The following is a 13,892-nucleotide window of genomic DNA, read 5'->3' as shown; positions in this document are numbered from 1 at the left end:
AAAGCTGGCTGCATCTGTACTATAGGTTGTGATATCAAAAGGCAGGTAGATTTCTGCAAGCTAACAGACTCGGTTCCCAGAATCATTAGTTTCTATGGTGAATAATACTGTCTGAAGTGATAGAAATCTCACAATTAAACTGCTAAGAAAATAACATTGATATATTTATCTTAATAGCTTCTTCGTTGAGAAATTAATTAGGCATGCGTTACCATATTGCCAGTGTGGTAATTAAGTAAAGTGTAAAGAAACACTATAGTAAGTTCAATTAACATGCAGTATTTTCAATATCACTAGTCATCTGGTATCATTTTACATACATTACTTGGATGGATGGATGAATCCTTAAACAGCGTTACAGAATTATTTAGACACTAAATAAGCTATGGTGAGTAGAAAAGTGACAAAATCCCAACACCGTGCAACAAATATCAATATCACTTATGAGCAAATTCACGCCTCAGACAGGTCCACAACCCTGCTTTTTCCCCATTATCTTATTAACGCTTCCACTGCCGCCAGGGATTCTGGGTAAATGACATGCAAATGAGCACTGACTGTGTGTCACTTTTTGCTTCTTCTCCATTTTAACTTGGACCACTTTAAAATATTGCCTGCTGTATTATACACACACAATTATTTCGTAAGTCACTCAGTTTTATAACGGACGCAGAAGCCTGGACTAGTTTTCTGAAAAAGAAACGGCATTTTTAATTTATAAAAATGCCATTAAAAAAGATATGTTTTGATAGATTTTATATTCCAGCTCGGTGCAGTTTAGATGGACAAACCCTATTGTCTGGTTTGGGATAGATTAAACTTATTCTGCACGTTCCTGAATTTGTTTAATTTGGGGCATTAATAGCTTCAGCAAAAGCTGCTATTCACAATCAGTATATTACATTGGAATCATATTAAACTTTTGCAATGTTTGCAACATTTTTGACCGAACTTTGGAGATTTTTAATAGAAACACTTGGCCAAACTGGAAATGTAGTGAATGTTTTTTAAAGACACAAACACAAAACTCAGAAAGATTATTTTTTTTTTCAAATGATAAAAAAAGGTTTTAATAACTTTTTCACTTGGCCTGCATTTCTAAAAAGCCAAACAAATAAAGACACATTTGCAAACCAGTGAGACAACCACACTTTAAAACCTACTGTGGCATAGTTTTCTACGCATTCTTGAATTTTTCCCATCCTGTGTTTTGAAAAGAACTGAAAGACAAAATATATAGGGAGGTTCCTAACTTCTCCCAGCTTTAAAGATGGAACAAACCCGGTGCAAAAGAATTATGCCAGATTTATTAGAAGAAAATCTCAGATTGCTTTTATTTTTTATTCCTTTTCTTTAATAAATATAGTGGTGGTTTTTGCTCTGGTTTTATCCTCAGGGAAAGTTTAGTAAATTAGCCCCTAAAAGCTGTCAAACTTAAAATGTATGTTTTAAAGTTAGACTTGGGATGGGTTTGATTTCCTCTGGCTGCTGCCATTTGTGCGATGTCACTGTGTTCAGCAAGTGCTCGTACTGCCAGAGTCCCCCTCCTCACCTCCCTGTAAGCCTAAGGCCCCGCTGCTTCAGACCACGGGCCCCCCCCCCACACACACACACAACACATACATACATACACATATACACATATACACTGTACACACACACTTCCCCCCCCCCCCCCCTACCTTTTGGAGGTGGGGGAAGCTGCCTCTAACTCCAGACCCGGCGCTGATTGGTTCACCAGCACACCACGTGACGCGTCAACGCTCGGGATCACAATTCTCTTGCATCCCCTGGCGGCTGACTCGTCACAGCGCGTAGTGAGCCGTGCAGCGAGGGGGGACTGGGACAGGCTCGGGAGGATTCCCCTGCTGGTGAGTAACATGCACGCGGCCGCGTGCGCTGCCGGACACAGCGGGACCAAAGCCTAACTTTGTTTGTTCTTTGTTAAGGAACGTGGTGGGATAACGGTAAAGAAAACACTGACCAACACGTCATTATTCAGAGGCTCAGTGAGAATTAACTGACCGACTATTATCTTTAGGGTCTCAATTGTAAAAGGGTTGTGAAAGATGTACCACAGTACAGTTCCAAAGTGCGGGGAAACAGTTTCAGGCGAGGACAATCCTGCTTGTGCAGCCAACGCAACATCAACAAACAAATTCCTCAAAATGCAGGTATCCTCTAGGACAGAGGTACAAAGTAGAGCTCTACTCAAAAGTTCACAGTGCAGTTCTTCATTTATTGTAACAGCCAAGAACAGAGGAGAAACAACATTTGAGGTCCCATATCGACCTTTCATCATACCTGATGGAAGGTCCATATAGGACCTCAAACGTTGTTTCTCCCCTGTTCTTGTCTGTTACAATAAATTAAGAATTGCATTGTGAACTTGTGAGTAGATGAATCACAGTGCAGTGAAATAAATCAAAAGAGCAGACACCTTCCACATTTAGGAGGTTATTTATCAAAATCTTCTAGCTGCAAACCTAATCTGATACTACTACAAAAAAACCAGCACATATATCTGAGATGGTTGATGGGATACGAGAGATCATGCTAATATCCTATCGAAACCTCACTGACAGGAGCTTACACATTAGCACGGAATGGGACATTTGGTGGCGGTTATTTTGCCACAACCAAATGACCGCCAGCGTTCGGCTGCAGCCGATCCACCACTGGAACCTCTACCGACGGCCGCTTCTACACTGTGGTACGTTTTTAGTGCTTGGATTAACTTTTGGTGGTTTAGTGGTTAAAGTAGGGGGTTAACGTTTGGGATTTCAGTGGTTAGAGTAAGGGGTTAACTTTAGGGGTTTTAGCAGTTAGAGTAGGGGGTTAATTTAAGGGATTTCAGGGTAAAGGGTTAAGGTTATTAGGGATAGAGGTTGCGTTAGTATTAGTGGTTAACATTTGAGGGTTTTAGGGTAAGGGTTAAGGTTAGGGACTTATCTTAGCGGATAGTAGGGGCTGGTGGCAATAGGTCCGGGTGGCGAGGTGAGTTGCGGCCAAGGGCCGGCTGTCATTTGGTCGCAATGCGAGATCAAATGCACGCTCCTTTAAACCTGCAGTACTACTAATAAATAATAATAGTGTGTTCTTTCAATCTATGTTTTTGGTGTCCAAGGAGCGAACACCGGGATTTAAACCAGGTTCCTCTGTGCCAGTCATTGTCTTTACTCACTGAGCCATTCCTTCTCCCACTGCAATTCTACAGCAATTACATGGTATAGCTAAAGCAAATGTATTATTGATAATATTAGCATTGGGATAAAATAAATGGTCTGACTAACCATTCTTATGAGCTTGTCACAAGATGAGCTGACATCTTAGCTGCTGAATGTACCAGGAAACCACATCAACCAAAAAGTGAATATTATGCAGCCATGCAAGCAGCTGCTGGGAAGTCTAGAACTATTTGCTAGTTTAGAAATCTGCACACCCTACGGCTTTAAACTTGATTCCCATATATAGCACATGGTGCTATATCAATGTACTATTTGGCAAATTACACAGACCTTTTCTCAATGAGTTCATCTTCATGACATGCCCTTGCTCAAGGATTGCTTTCTGTAGAGAATCAATAAGAAATTATTCTTACAAAGCTAACGTAAACAGTTACAAGTAAAAATGATTGTAAGGGAAGTATGCAACACAACTTTTAAAATGTAACCCTGGTACACTCAATGGTTTATTATCTATGATAATCTAATTTTAATCAATGTTGTTGCTGAGAAAAAAGTATCACAATTATAGTTTCCATGCAACCAACATAGCATGCACCACTTTACAAAATTGGAAACACTGTCTCAAATGTTTATTTAAAAAGCAGGTGGTCCAAGGGCCAAAGAATGAAAGTATTATGTTTAGTATGTTAAATGTACAGTAGATCATCAACACCATTTTTAAACAAATCCGATAAGTACCTGTATAAGTATTTTTTACGTGTACTCTTTTATTTGAAAATGTTCAGTACAAAGAATAAGGTTACGAAAAAAGGAAATGCTACTGGAAAAGAATAAATAATAAATTGTAATTTTACCATTTTTATGACTCCAAGAAACGAAACAACATTTGATAGGTGGCTAGCACACTAAGGGCCTCATTCAGAGAAGGTTCATAAAAAAATAAATCACCGGACCATTTAAATCACCCTTTTTATGAGCGTTGCTATCACGGTATTCAGAAAGCCTTCATTACCTGTCATAGCAAAATTCACAAAATGGGTGAAAAGCCGGTGATCTGATGAACGACCCTCTGAAAAGGCCTTACCCGGCGAGTTATATCTGCTGCAGAGAGAGCTGCTCTGAGAGAGCCGTCTCTCCCTATGCAAATATCGCCTGAAATTTATGTATATAAATTTTAATTTTGTTAATAGTTTAGATGAGCATGGGGTCCATTTAAACAAACTTTCAATGTCTCAAAAGGGTTTGGGGTATTGTATGATCTTTACATAATCTCATTTGTGATAAAGCTATGTAAATACAGGTAGAGTAATGTGATGTTCAATGCATTTTGACTTTTTGTTTGTTTTATCTGGCTAAGGATAGCAGCATCATTATTATTACATAATTAATTAAACTAGCACACAAAACTATCAAAACAAAATAATTATTCTCGGCTCAAGGTCTATAACGGGTGCCAACTCTTAGAATGCAATAATAGAGGTGCTCAATCTTGGTATTAAATGTGACCACAAAAGAAACAGAAAAGCAGTATAACAGAACACAGTGAATTTCCCTAAATAATTCCTTAATAGAACTACCCAATTGGAATATATTATATGTAGCAACTTTACCCCCACCCTATTGAGATTGGGTCGCTACCTGTATGTTTCCTAGTGCTGTGCGTACCTGTTGGTAATCCAAGAGGCTCTGAGTTGCTCTGTGATGGTGAGGGGAGAATCAGGACAGGCTTTCAGGGTGCTTCTTTCTCATATGGAAGCGCCTCCAGCCAGCAAGGATCCTGGGGTCCCAGGATGGTCCATGCTGGCAACTTCTTATTGTCTATACAGTTAGCCACACAGGGAGATGGTTCAACTGCTTTTTATTTGTACATAGCAGAAGTCAGACAGACTTTACAGCCCTCCTTTAGGGGTAAGGCCTTGCAGGCCCCATCCAGCTCTTTATCCCTGGTGGTGCTGAGGATATCACATACTTCCACTCCTCAAGAAACAGACACACTGACTTCTGGGAGAGTGCCAGTATATACCCAGGGGATGGGCTTGTAACCCTGCCCCATAAAAGGGCAGGTCTGATACTGATAGGCATCACATTAACTGCATGTGACCCAACCAGTATCCTCCACAGGATGACACTCTCTGGTTGTTGCTAGTTCCTCCCCTGGATACAGTAACACTGCATCCAAGCTGCAATAGCAAGTTAGGCCCAAATGAGAGAATTACCCATCACATTACCTGTTCTTACCAGGTCTTATACGGTGGGGGCCCAACAGGAGAGTAGCGGCCAGAGGCTATGCTACATATATATTATTGAATAATATTCAATCTCTCTACAAAGTGATGGAGTTTTTCAATACTGCCATGCCAGATCATAAAGATGTCATCTATGAAAAGAATTCACAACATGGCACTGGATGTGAGTTCCTCATGAACTTCTGAAAAAAAAAAAATTGTGATTTCTACCAACCCAAAAAATAAGTTGGTATAGGTGGAGTCACATTATATGATTGCCAGATATATATATATATATATATATATATATATATATATATATATATATATATATATATATATATATATATATATATATATATAAACTGTATGCTCATCTGCATGTCTTAGGCAGGTCTGCAACCCCGCCTTTCACCAATATCACCCAGCACACAGCACTTCCACTGCAGCAATGGATTCTGGGAAATGACATGCAAATGAGCACACAGTGCCACTTTTTGCTTCAAAACACATTTTTAACATGGTTCCCTCTAGGCTTAAGCTTGCTGCATGGTTACAGCTTTGAGCACAGCCAGGGTTAAGGTGCATAGCCAGAAAACCCACCCACAGACAGCTTTTTTCTTTTGTAGCCCGGGTGGTGAAAAAGTGATTTCACCTCTAAAAACCGTGCTCATGGTCCAGTGAGACCAGGTGCGCAAAACTTGTGACTGTAGGCTCCGGAGAGCTGCAAGTCCGTGACATAGTCAGTCCTCTTCAGCCACGAGGGCCAGAAAAAGTCCTGATGTTACATTGACGTCGTCATCCGAAGAATCCGACGTCCATCCTATCCCCTCCCCGTGCAGTAGGCGCAGCAGGAGGTTCCAGGTCTTAATGGGTCTCATCAGTGTGGGGTTGGTTAACTGGGTATGCAAAGAAGCAAAAGAATGGTGTTTACCATATTGAGTTAAGTTATGGTAAGTAAAAAAAGTGACAAAAACCCTCCACAGCAAAGCAAATATGCAAATATGCAAATGTAAATACAACTGTATGCTCATCTGCATGTCTTAGGCAGGTCTGCAACCCACCTTTCACCATTAGAATCCCTTGCTGCAGTGGAAGTGCTGTGTGCTGGGTGATAATGGTGAAAGGTGGGTTGCAGACCTGCTTAAGACACACAGATGAGAATACAGTTGTATCTACATTTGCATATTTGCTTTGCTGTGGAGGGTTTTTGTCACTTTTTTTACTCACCATAACTTAACTCAGTATGGTAAACACCATTCTTTTGCTTCTTTGCATACCCAGTTAACCAACCCCACACTGATGAGACCCATTAAGGTCGAAACAGCTGTCTGTGGGTGGGTTTTCTGGCTATGCACCTTAAGCCTGGCTGTGCTCAAAGCTGTGACCATGCAGCAAGCTTAAGCCTATAGGGAATCATGTTAAAAATGTTTTTTGAAGCAAAAGGTGGCACTGTGTGCTCATTTGCATGTCATTTCCCAGAATCCCTTGCTGCAGTGGAAGTGCTGTGTGCTGGGTGATAATGGTGAAAGGCGGGGTTGCAGACCTGCCTAAGACATGCAGATGAGCATACAGTTGTATTTACATTTGCATATTTGCTTTGCTGTGGAGGGTTTTTGTCACTTTTTTTACTCACCATAACTTAACATGCATGTATGTATGTATGTATGTATGTATGTATGTATGTATGTATGTATGTATGTATGTATGTATGTATGTATGTATGTATGTATGTATGTATGTATGTATTTATGTATGTATGTATGTATGTATGTATGTATACCAATACTTTCACAAAAAGTCCAACGTTTCGATCCTGGAGAGAGATCTTTATCACCCCCTTGATAAATATATATATATATATATATATATATATATATATATATATATATATATATATATATATATATATATACTAGCTGAGAGACCCGGTGTTGCCCGGGATGTAAATGCGTAATAGGTAGTATTATTTATAAATCGTGGAACAATAGGTGAGTATTTGTTGTAAAGGTTGGATAATAATGTTGAAAAGAAAGATGGAATAAAATGTAATACGATGTTGTTTAAAAATGGTTTATTGTAAACACACCACAGTACAATGTATATTTTGGTGACATAACAGATGTAAAAATGTGAGGCGTGTGTCCTGCTAGGGTGTGAGGCGGCGGGTGGCGCGTGGGTTGTGAGTTCTGTCTGTGAGTGGGGTCCTGCTAGGGTGTGAGGCGGCAGGTGTCGCGTGGGTTGTGAGTGCTGTCTGTGAGTGGGGGTCCTGCTAGGGTGTGAGGCGGCGGGTGGCGCGTGGGTTGTGAGTGCTGTCTGTGAGTGGGGGTCCTGCTAGGGTGTGAGGCGGTGGGTCAGTGATGTCGGTGCGTAGGGGCGGGAGGCAGCAGGTGTGTGTGGCGGCAGGTATGTGTCGAGTGTGGCGGGTGTCTGTTGAGTGCGTGCAGCGGCTGTGAGGCGGTGGGTGAAAGGCAGAGGCGGCCGGAGTAAGGGTGGGTGAAATGCAGAGGCGGGGGTGGGGAGACGGTAAGGCGGGCAGGAAGGCGAAGGGCGGCGGGAAGGGGAGGAGGGGGTGGTGGAGGGGGGCAAGGGGTGGAGGAGGGGGGCAAGGGTTAGAGGAGGGGGGGAAGGGTTAGAGGAGGGGGGGAAGGGGGGGAAGGGGTGGAAGTGTGGGAGGGGTGGGAGGGGAAAGGGGTGGAGGAGAAAGGGGAGCGGAGGGGGGGTGGAAAGGGGAGCGGATGGGGGGGGAAGGGGAGCGGAGGGGGGGGGAAGGGGAGCGGGGGGGGGGGGAAAGGGGAGAAGTGGTGGGAAGGGGGAGGAGGGGGGAGGTGGTGGGAAGGGGGAGAAGGGGGGAGGTGGTGGGAAGGGGGAGAAGGGGGGAGGTGGTGGGAAGGGTTAGGAGGGGGGATGTGGTGGGAAGGGGGAGGAGGGGGAAGGTGGTGGGAAGGGGGAGGAGGTGGGAAGGGGAGGAGAGGGGAGGTGGTGGGGAGGAGGGGGGAGGTGGTGGGAAGGGGGGGGAGGTGGTGGGAAGGGGGCGAGGGGGGAGGTGGTGGGAAGGGGGGGAGGGGGGAGGTGGTGGGAAGGGGGGGGGAGGCGGTGGGAAGGGGGGGAGGCGGTGGGAAGGGGGGGAGGCGGTGGGAAGGGGGGGGAGGCAGTGGGAAGGGGGGGAGGCGGTGGGAAGGGGGGGGGTGGAGGGGAGGTGAAGGGGGGGAGGTGAAGGGGGGGTGGAGGGGGTGGAAGGGAGGTGAAGGCTGCTCACTCACCCATCCGGCAGGTCCCACGTGGATCTGAGGCGGGAGGCAGCGTGTTGTGGCCGCTCCCCCGCTGTGTCCCGGGCACCACCATCTTGGGTACTCGGCGCCGCGAGGCAGCCTGCCTGGCCACTGGCTGTTCCCCCGCCGGGGAAGGGGTGAGTTGTAGCGCCGGGGAGGGGGGGGCATGTATATGTGTGGGGGGGGAGAGGTGGGAGATATAGAAGGGGGGTCTCGCATGGCCGCTGACACTGGGTGGGGGGGGGCGTTGAAGGGGTAATAATAGTGTGTGTGTCCCGCTGACTGTAGCGGCGCCGGGGGAAAGCGCGGGAGACACGGGGAGAGGAGGAGGTGCGCGCGGGTGCTGCTAACACTGTGAGCCCCGCTAATGTAGGTAACACCCGTGTGTGTGTGTGTGTGTGTGTGTGTGTGTGTGTGTGTGTGTGTGTGTGTGTGTGTGTGTGTGTGTGTGTGTGTGTCCGTCCGTCACTCCGCCTCAGGCCAATGAGAGGTGTGCGGGGGTGGGCGGGCCAAGGGACCAATGAGATTGCCGCTAGGGACACAGGCCATGCAGACATACAGTGCTTTCAGAAATATATAGTAGATATATATATATAAAAAAAACAAGACCAGCGCACAAATAATATAACAAACAATATATAATGTGCACAAATGTGATAATCAAGATATTAATGAGTGAACGGACTAGAGGCTATGGGAGTGTACAGTAGGTAATGTATTTGGGAAATAGGGAAAGGCTGCTCATCAAGGAATAACCAAATCCTTAAACCCATGTCAAAAGACCAGAAATATGAGCGCACACTCCTATTTGCATATATCAATAACAAATGTAAATAAAAATCAGACATATATATATATTATAGCCACTTAAAATGAGAATGGATCAATCAGTGAATAAAACAATACAAATATAATTAAAAGTTTGACTCGGATATATGCTGTACAATGGAGGATATTGGATCTTAACCTTGGGGGTTAATAGAGACTAAGCTTTGCATATTTGTCAGATGCAATAAGAGTGGTAGTCCTCCTGAAAAAGGTAAGTTGTTATTTTTATACTCCAATGTATAAGACACACAGACCCAAAAGATGTTTATATATAGCTCGTATGAACTAAGGCTCCAAAGTATGCTGATTGGAGATCCGCGCTTGATAGCGTGCCCATCAGCTTGGAGTTTAAATGTCCATGAGCTATAGGAACTGTAGTATAAACAGTGTGAGTATACTGAGTACCTTACAGCTTGTCTTTGGGTGGCCCAAGGATCGTAACCGCACTGCGGTGAGTCCCTAAAAACTTCATCGCCAGGAGTGAGTTAATCACCCCGGCAGACATGACAGATGTTATCTTCCTCCAATAAGGACCATGACCCGGTTGTATGATAGCCGAAAGGCAAGCTTGTTCCACAAGGAGAACTGAGACTCTGAATCAATGCATATCTTGAGATGTAAACGCCGCCTCTAGTAAACCAGTGTTTCTCCCTCAAGGAGATCCTGTACAGCTGATTGAATAATCCGATGACGTCCAAAGTAATGACACACCCTACGCGTTTTGTCAGCTGCATGCTATTTAAGGCTGCAGTTCCTGGTGGGAGTCGCTGAGCAAAGTTCTAAGTTTTGAAGCTCCTGATTCTTCTGTTTCTGACCCCGGACCGTGACCCTAACCTCGCTGCTTTCTGCCTGCCCGGACCTTTTGCCTGTCGCCTAGACGTTGCTCTACTGCCGCCTGACCTTTTGCCTGTCTCCTGGACTCTGCACCACTGCCACCAGCCCTGACCTCCTGCCTGCTTACCAACTATGGATACTCTAACAGGACTCTGTCACTGGGCTCTGGTCGGTTATTCTGCATCCCTACCTCAGCCCTGCGAGTCCTCTTCCTGATTGGAGACGAGCACGTCACACACCTCTATAATTGATTTCTAAGAGTTAGGCCATGTTTTAGACCTTGAGCAGAGTGCAATTATGTATTTATTTTTTATTTGTGTGCTATTTTCAGTATTTTCTTTGCTCTAGCTTGGCCATAGTCATTGCTAGTATTCAGTTTAGGAATGACATTCAATTTTTTAATTAGTTGATAATTTAAATACTTGGTTATGGAAACTGTATAAAGAAAAGTAAACCCAGTTGTGGACACACTTTCCCCTTAGTGGGTGTATAATGTCATTATCAAAAATAACTTTATTAAATACATCATTAAAATATAATATATATATATCCCTGATTAACTCACATCAAGTGAGGAAACTAGTAGGAGCAGCAAAGAGCTAGTACAGATTTCTGTAATCAAATCCTGACCAACTCCTGACCTGCACTTGTACTCATACTGAGCAGAGAGGCTCAGAGGCTTTCTTAGAGGTGGACAAGCCTGACGAGGGCGGATCATCTCCTGGTCAATCACGTGATACCAGGAAGTAACCCCCGAGTCAAGCAGCTCACCCAGACACTGAAGGGAAAAGGCACCGAAAGAAACGGCATCCGTGGGAAGGCTCAGCAGCAACTGCCTAGCAGCAGAAGTTTTGCAGAACTCAAATGGACACTTGCCAGCATTGTTGGAGCCATTCAGTAGCCCGGTTGACTCCCTTGGGAAAACTACTGCCCTCACCTGTTCCTGCCAAAAGCGGTCACAGAAGGAGAGAGTCTCTCAAACTCTACGGTCAGGCATTTATAGTTTTCATTTTCTTACACCCATTAGACATTACATTTTAATTGCTCTCATATATTTGTCTACCTTCAATCCCACCATTGTCATGTATTCTTTTGACTCTATTGGGAGGTGTTAATATCCATCATTGTATTGTGTGTATTTTAATATTCATAGCTACTTATAAAGTATTTTTTCATCTATTTTTTACGCCCTTCACTTTTTTTTCTTTCTTTTTAGTGTTTAAAACAGTTTGTTTTGGGAAATCCAATTTTCAAGTCTCAAAAAGTCAGATTGAAGTACGTGTTCAAGGTCGAAGAGGCTAGGGCTGTGTGCAAATAAGATAATGTCATCTACATACATGGGTATTGAAGCTCCCTTACAAGCTGTAGGAAGATCACTGATGAACCCTGGAAAGAATAGGGGCCCCAGAACAGAGCCTTGCGGAACACCACATGTGATAGCCAAGGTGTTGGAGTTAGCGCCTCAGATAGACAAATGTTGGAATCTACCTGATAGATAGGAATGAAAACAGTTTAAAGCATGCTTCCCTATTCCAGATCACTGGAGTTTGTTAAATAAGATAACATGTTCAACAGCATCAAAAGCCTTTGCAAAATCTAGGAATATGGTACCAGTGGGTTGTCCAAGTTCCATTCCACACTGGATCTCATTGGAAACGTTTAGCAGGGTAGTTGCCGTGGATGTTTGGGGTGAAAGCCAGATTGAAATTGGCTAGGGAAATTTGTCTTGGTATAGTAATCGCTTAATTGGAGTGAACACATTTTTCCATGACTTTGGATAGTATTGAGGGAAGGGAGATTGGCCTGTTGTTTGAGACAGTGTTTTTGTCCACACCTTTGAAGATTGGGACAACTCTGGCAGTTTTCCAGGTATTAGGTATATGGCCTGCAGACAGAATAGAGTTGACTAGGGAAGCAATTGGTTTGGCAATGGCTGGGGTACCAAGGCTTAGGAACTTAGATTGCAGTGTCAGGTCTGCATTGGGTGCTTAGTTTTAATTTGAGGAGTGCTCGTGTAATCTCCATTTCAGATCCTGGTACAAATTGAAAATTGTGAGCAGTTTTGTGAGAGGGTGGGGCTATAGGGGTACTCTCAGAATGAGGTTCATGTTTGTGGTTTGGGTTGCGTTTCACTAATAAGTTAGTAGCATACCCCACTAAGTAATCATTGAATGCATTTACAATTTCAGTGGGATTTGTCAGAGTAATATCCCAACAGTATTGAGGCCAGAGATGAGTGTTAGATCACAGCACTGTCCTTGGGACAGAAGACAGAGGCTACCGTAGCAGTCTGTGCTGATTGTGTCTCAGCTGTGTTCCAAAGCTGTGTACCGGATGCAGGAGCAGGGACACTGTAGTGCCGAAGCCGGTACGGACTCTATGCGGTCGCCGCCTGGAACTTTTTACATGTGAGTATGGATTTTTATGTTATATTAAAAGTTTATATTTTCATCTAACACTCATCTCTGGCCTCAATACTGTTGGTGGGGGCATACTCCAAGACGAAGGGGTCCACGTATTTGCATATATTAGGATTCTAAGAAAGAGCACTCAGATGACCTGGATCAGATGTGAGGAGGAGAAAGAAAGAAACCTTTGATGTGTGTGACACTTGCCCATGGCCATGTAAGTGTTTATTAATACTTCTGATACCAATCCTTCTGTCATTGGAACACATAGTAAGTGCATTGACTGTGGTTAATGAACCCTTATGCACTGCTGTGTGACGAAGTGGGCCGGCTACAATTCAGCAGCCTGCCCCTGGTTGTTTATATATATTGATTTGAACCACTTTCTAATCCTTTGCTCCCCTATTTTTCTCTGTTCCCTATACATATTTCTAAGGATCCTGGATTGATCCTAGGTGGGGTTGAGCAGCAGGAGCCTTCAACCCTGTCATGTTCTCAAAAGTGGGGCATTGGTGAAGGTAGTATTAATCATTTTGGAATCAACATCTGCTGTATTTTATGATTGCGCCCGCGTATTTTCTGTCCTGACTTGATATTTGGCCAACACTTGGATTATTTGAAGCCTGTATCTTTGTCAAATGAATAATGATTCCGGCTGTTGTTCCTGATGACCTTCCATACTCCACTATGTTGTTTTCATCTCTTGTCAACGATGATGTCTACTCCACTAATTCTTCCATTTTCTTCACGTCTGTAATATGTTATGTGTACACTTTTGAGCTCAATGAGGCTTCATATTTCCTTCTTACTTCAAGAAGGCCAACAGTATGCCATTTAATCTTTTCAAGTTCATCTTCCAGTTCTTGCAGTGCTGCTTCACTGGAGAGTCCGGCTTTTATAAATAGTGAAATTAAAGTTTAAATAACAGGTTTTTTTTAACCACCAGGGATTCTTAGCAACCTCTGCCTTCATGTCTTCTTACTGAATGCCGTTAAGTCTATGGATAATCCAGCTTCTGGAGAATGATGGCCATTTATTTTAGTTTTTTTCCATATTTGGGAGTTGAGACATTACTTGCCATGCCGGCTTCATTTGCAGCTTGGCAAGTACCTTTATTACTTCTTTTGGGTATATTTT

General features: G+C 43.7%; 1 protein-coding gene across 3 annotated transcripts in view; it reads left to right on the top strand.

Moving 5' to 3' along the window:
• The window catches only part of COL19A1 (collagen type XIX alpha 1 chain), a 622,544-nt gene that overhangs the window by 179,960 nt on the left and 428,692 nt on the right, over positions 1-13,892 (top strand). The window lies entirely within an intron of this gene.

Source organism: Ascaphus truei, chromosome 4 (assembly GCF_040206685.1).
Source record: "Ascaphus truei isolate aAscTru1 chromosome 4, aAscTru1.hap1, whole genome shotgun sequence".
Lineage (NCBI taxonomy): Eukaryota > Metazoa > Chordata > Amphibia > Anura > Ascaphidae > Ascaphus > Ascaphus truei.
Note: the sequence above shows the minus strand (reverse complement) of the source record. Positions and strands in the feature narration are given on the sequence as shown.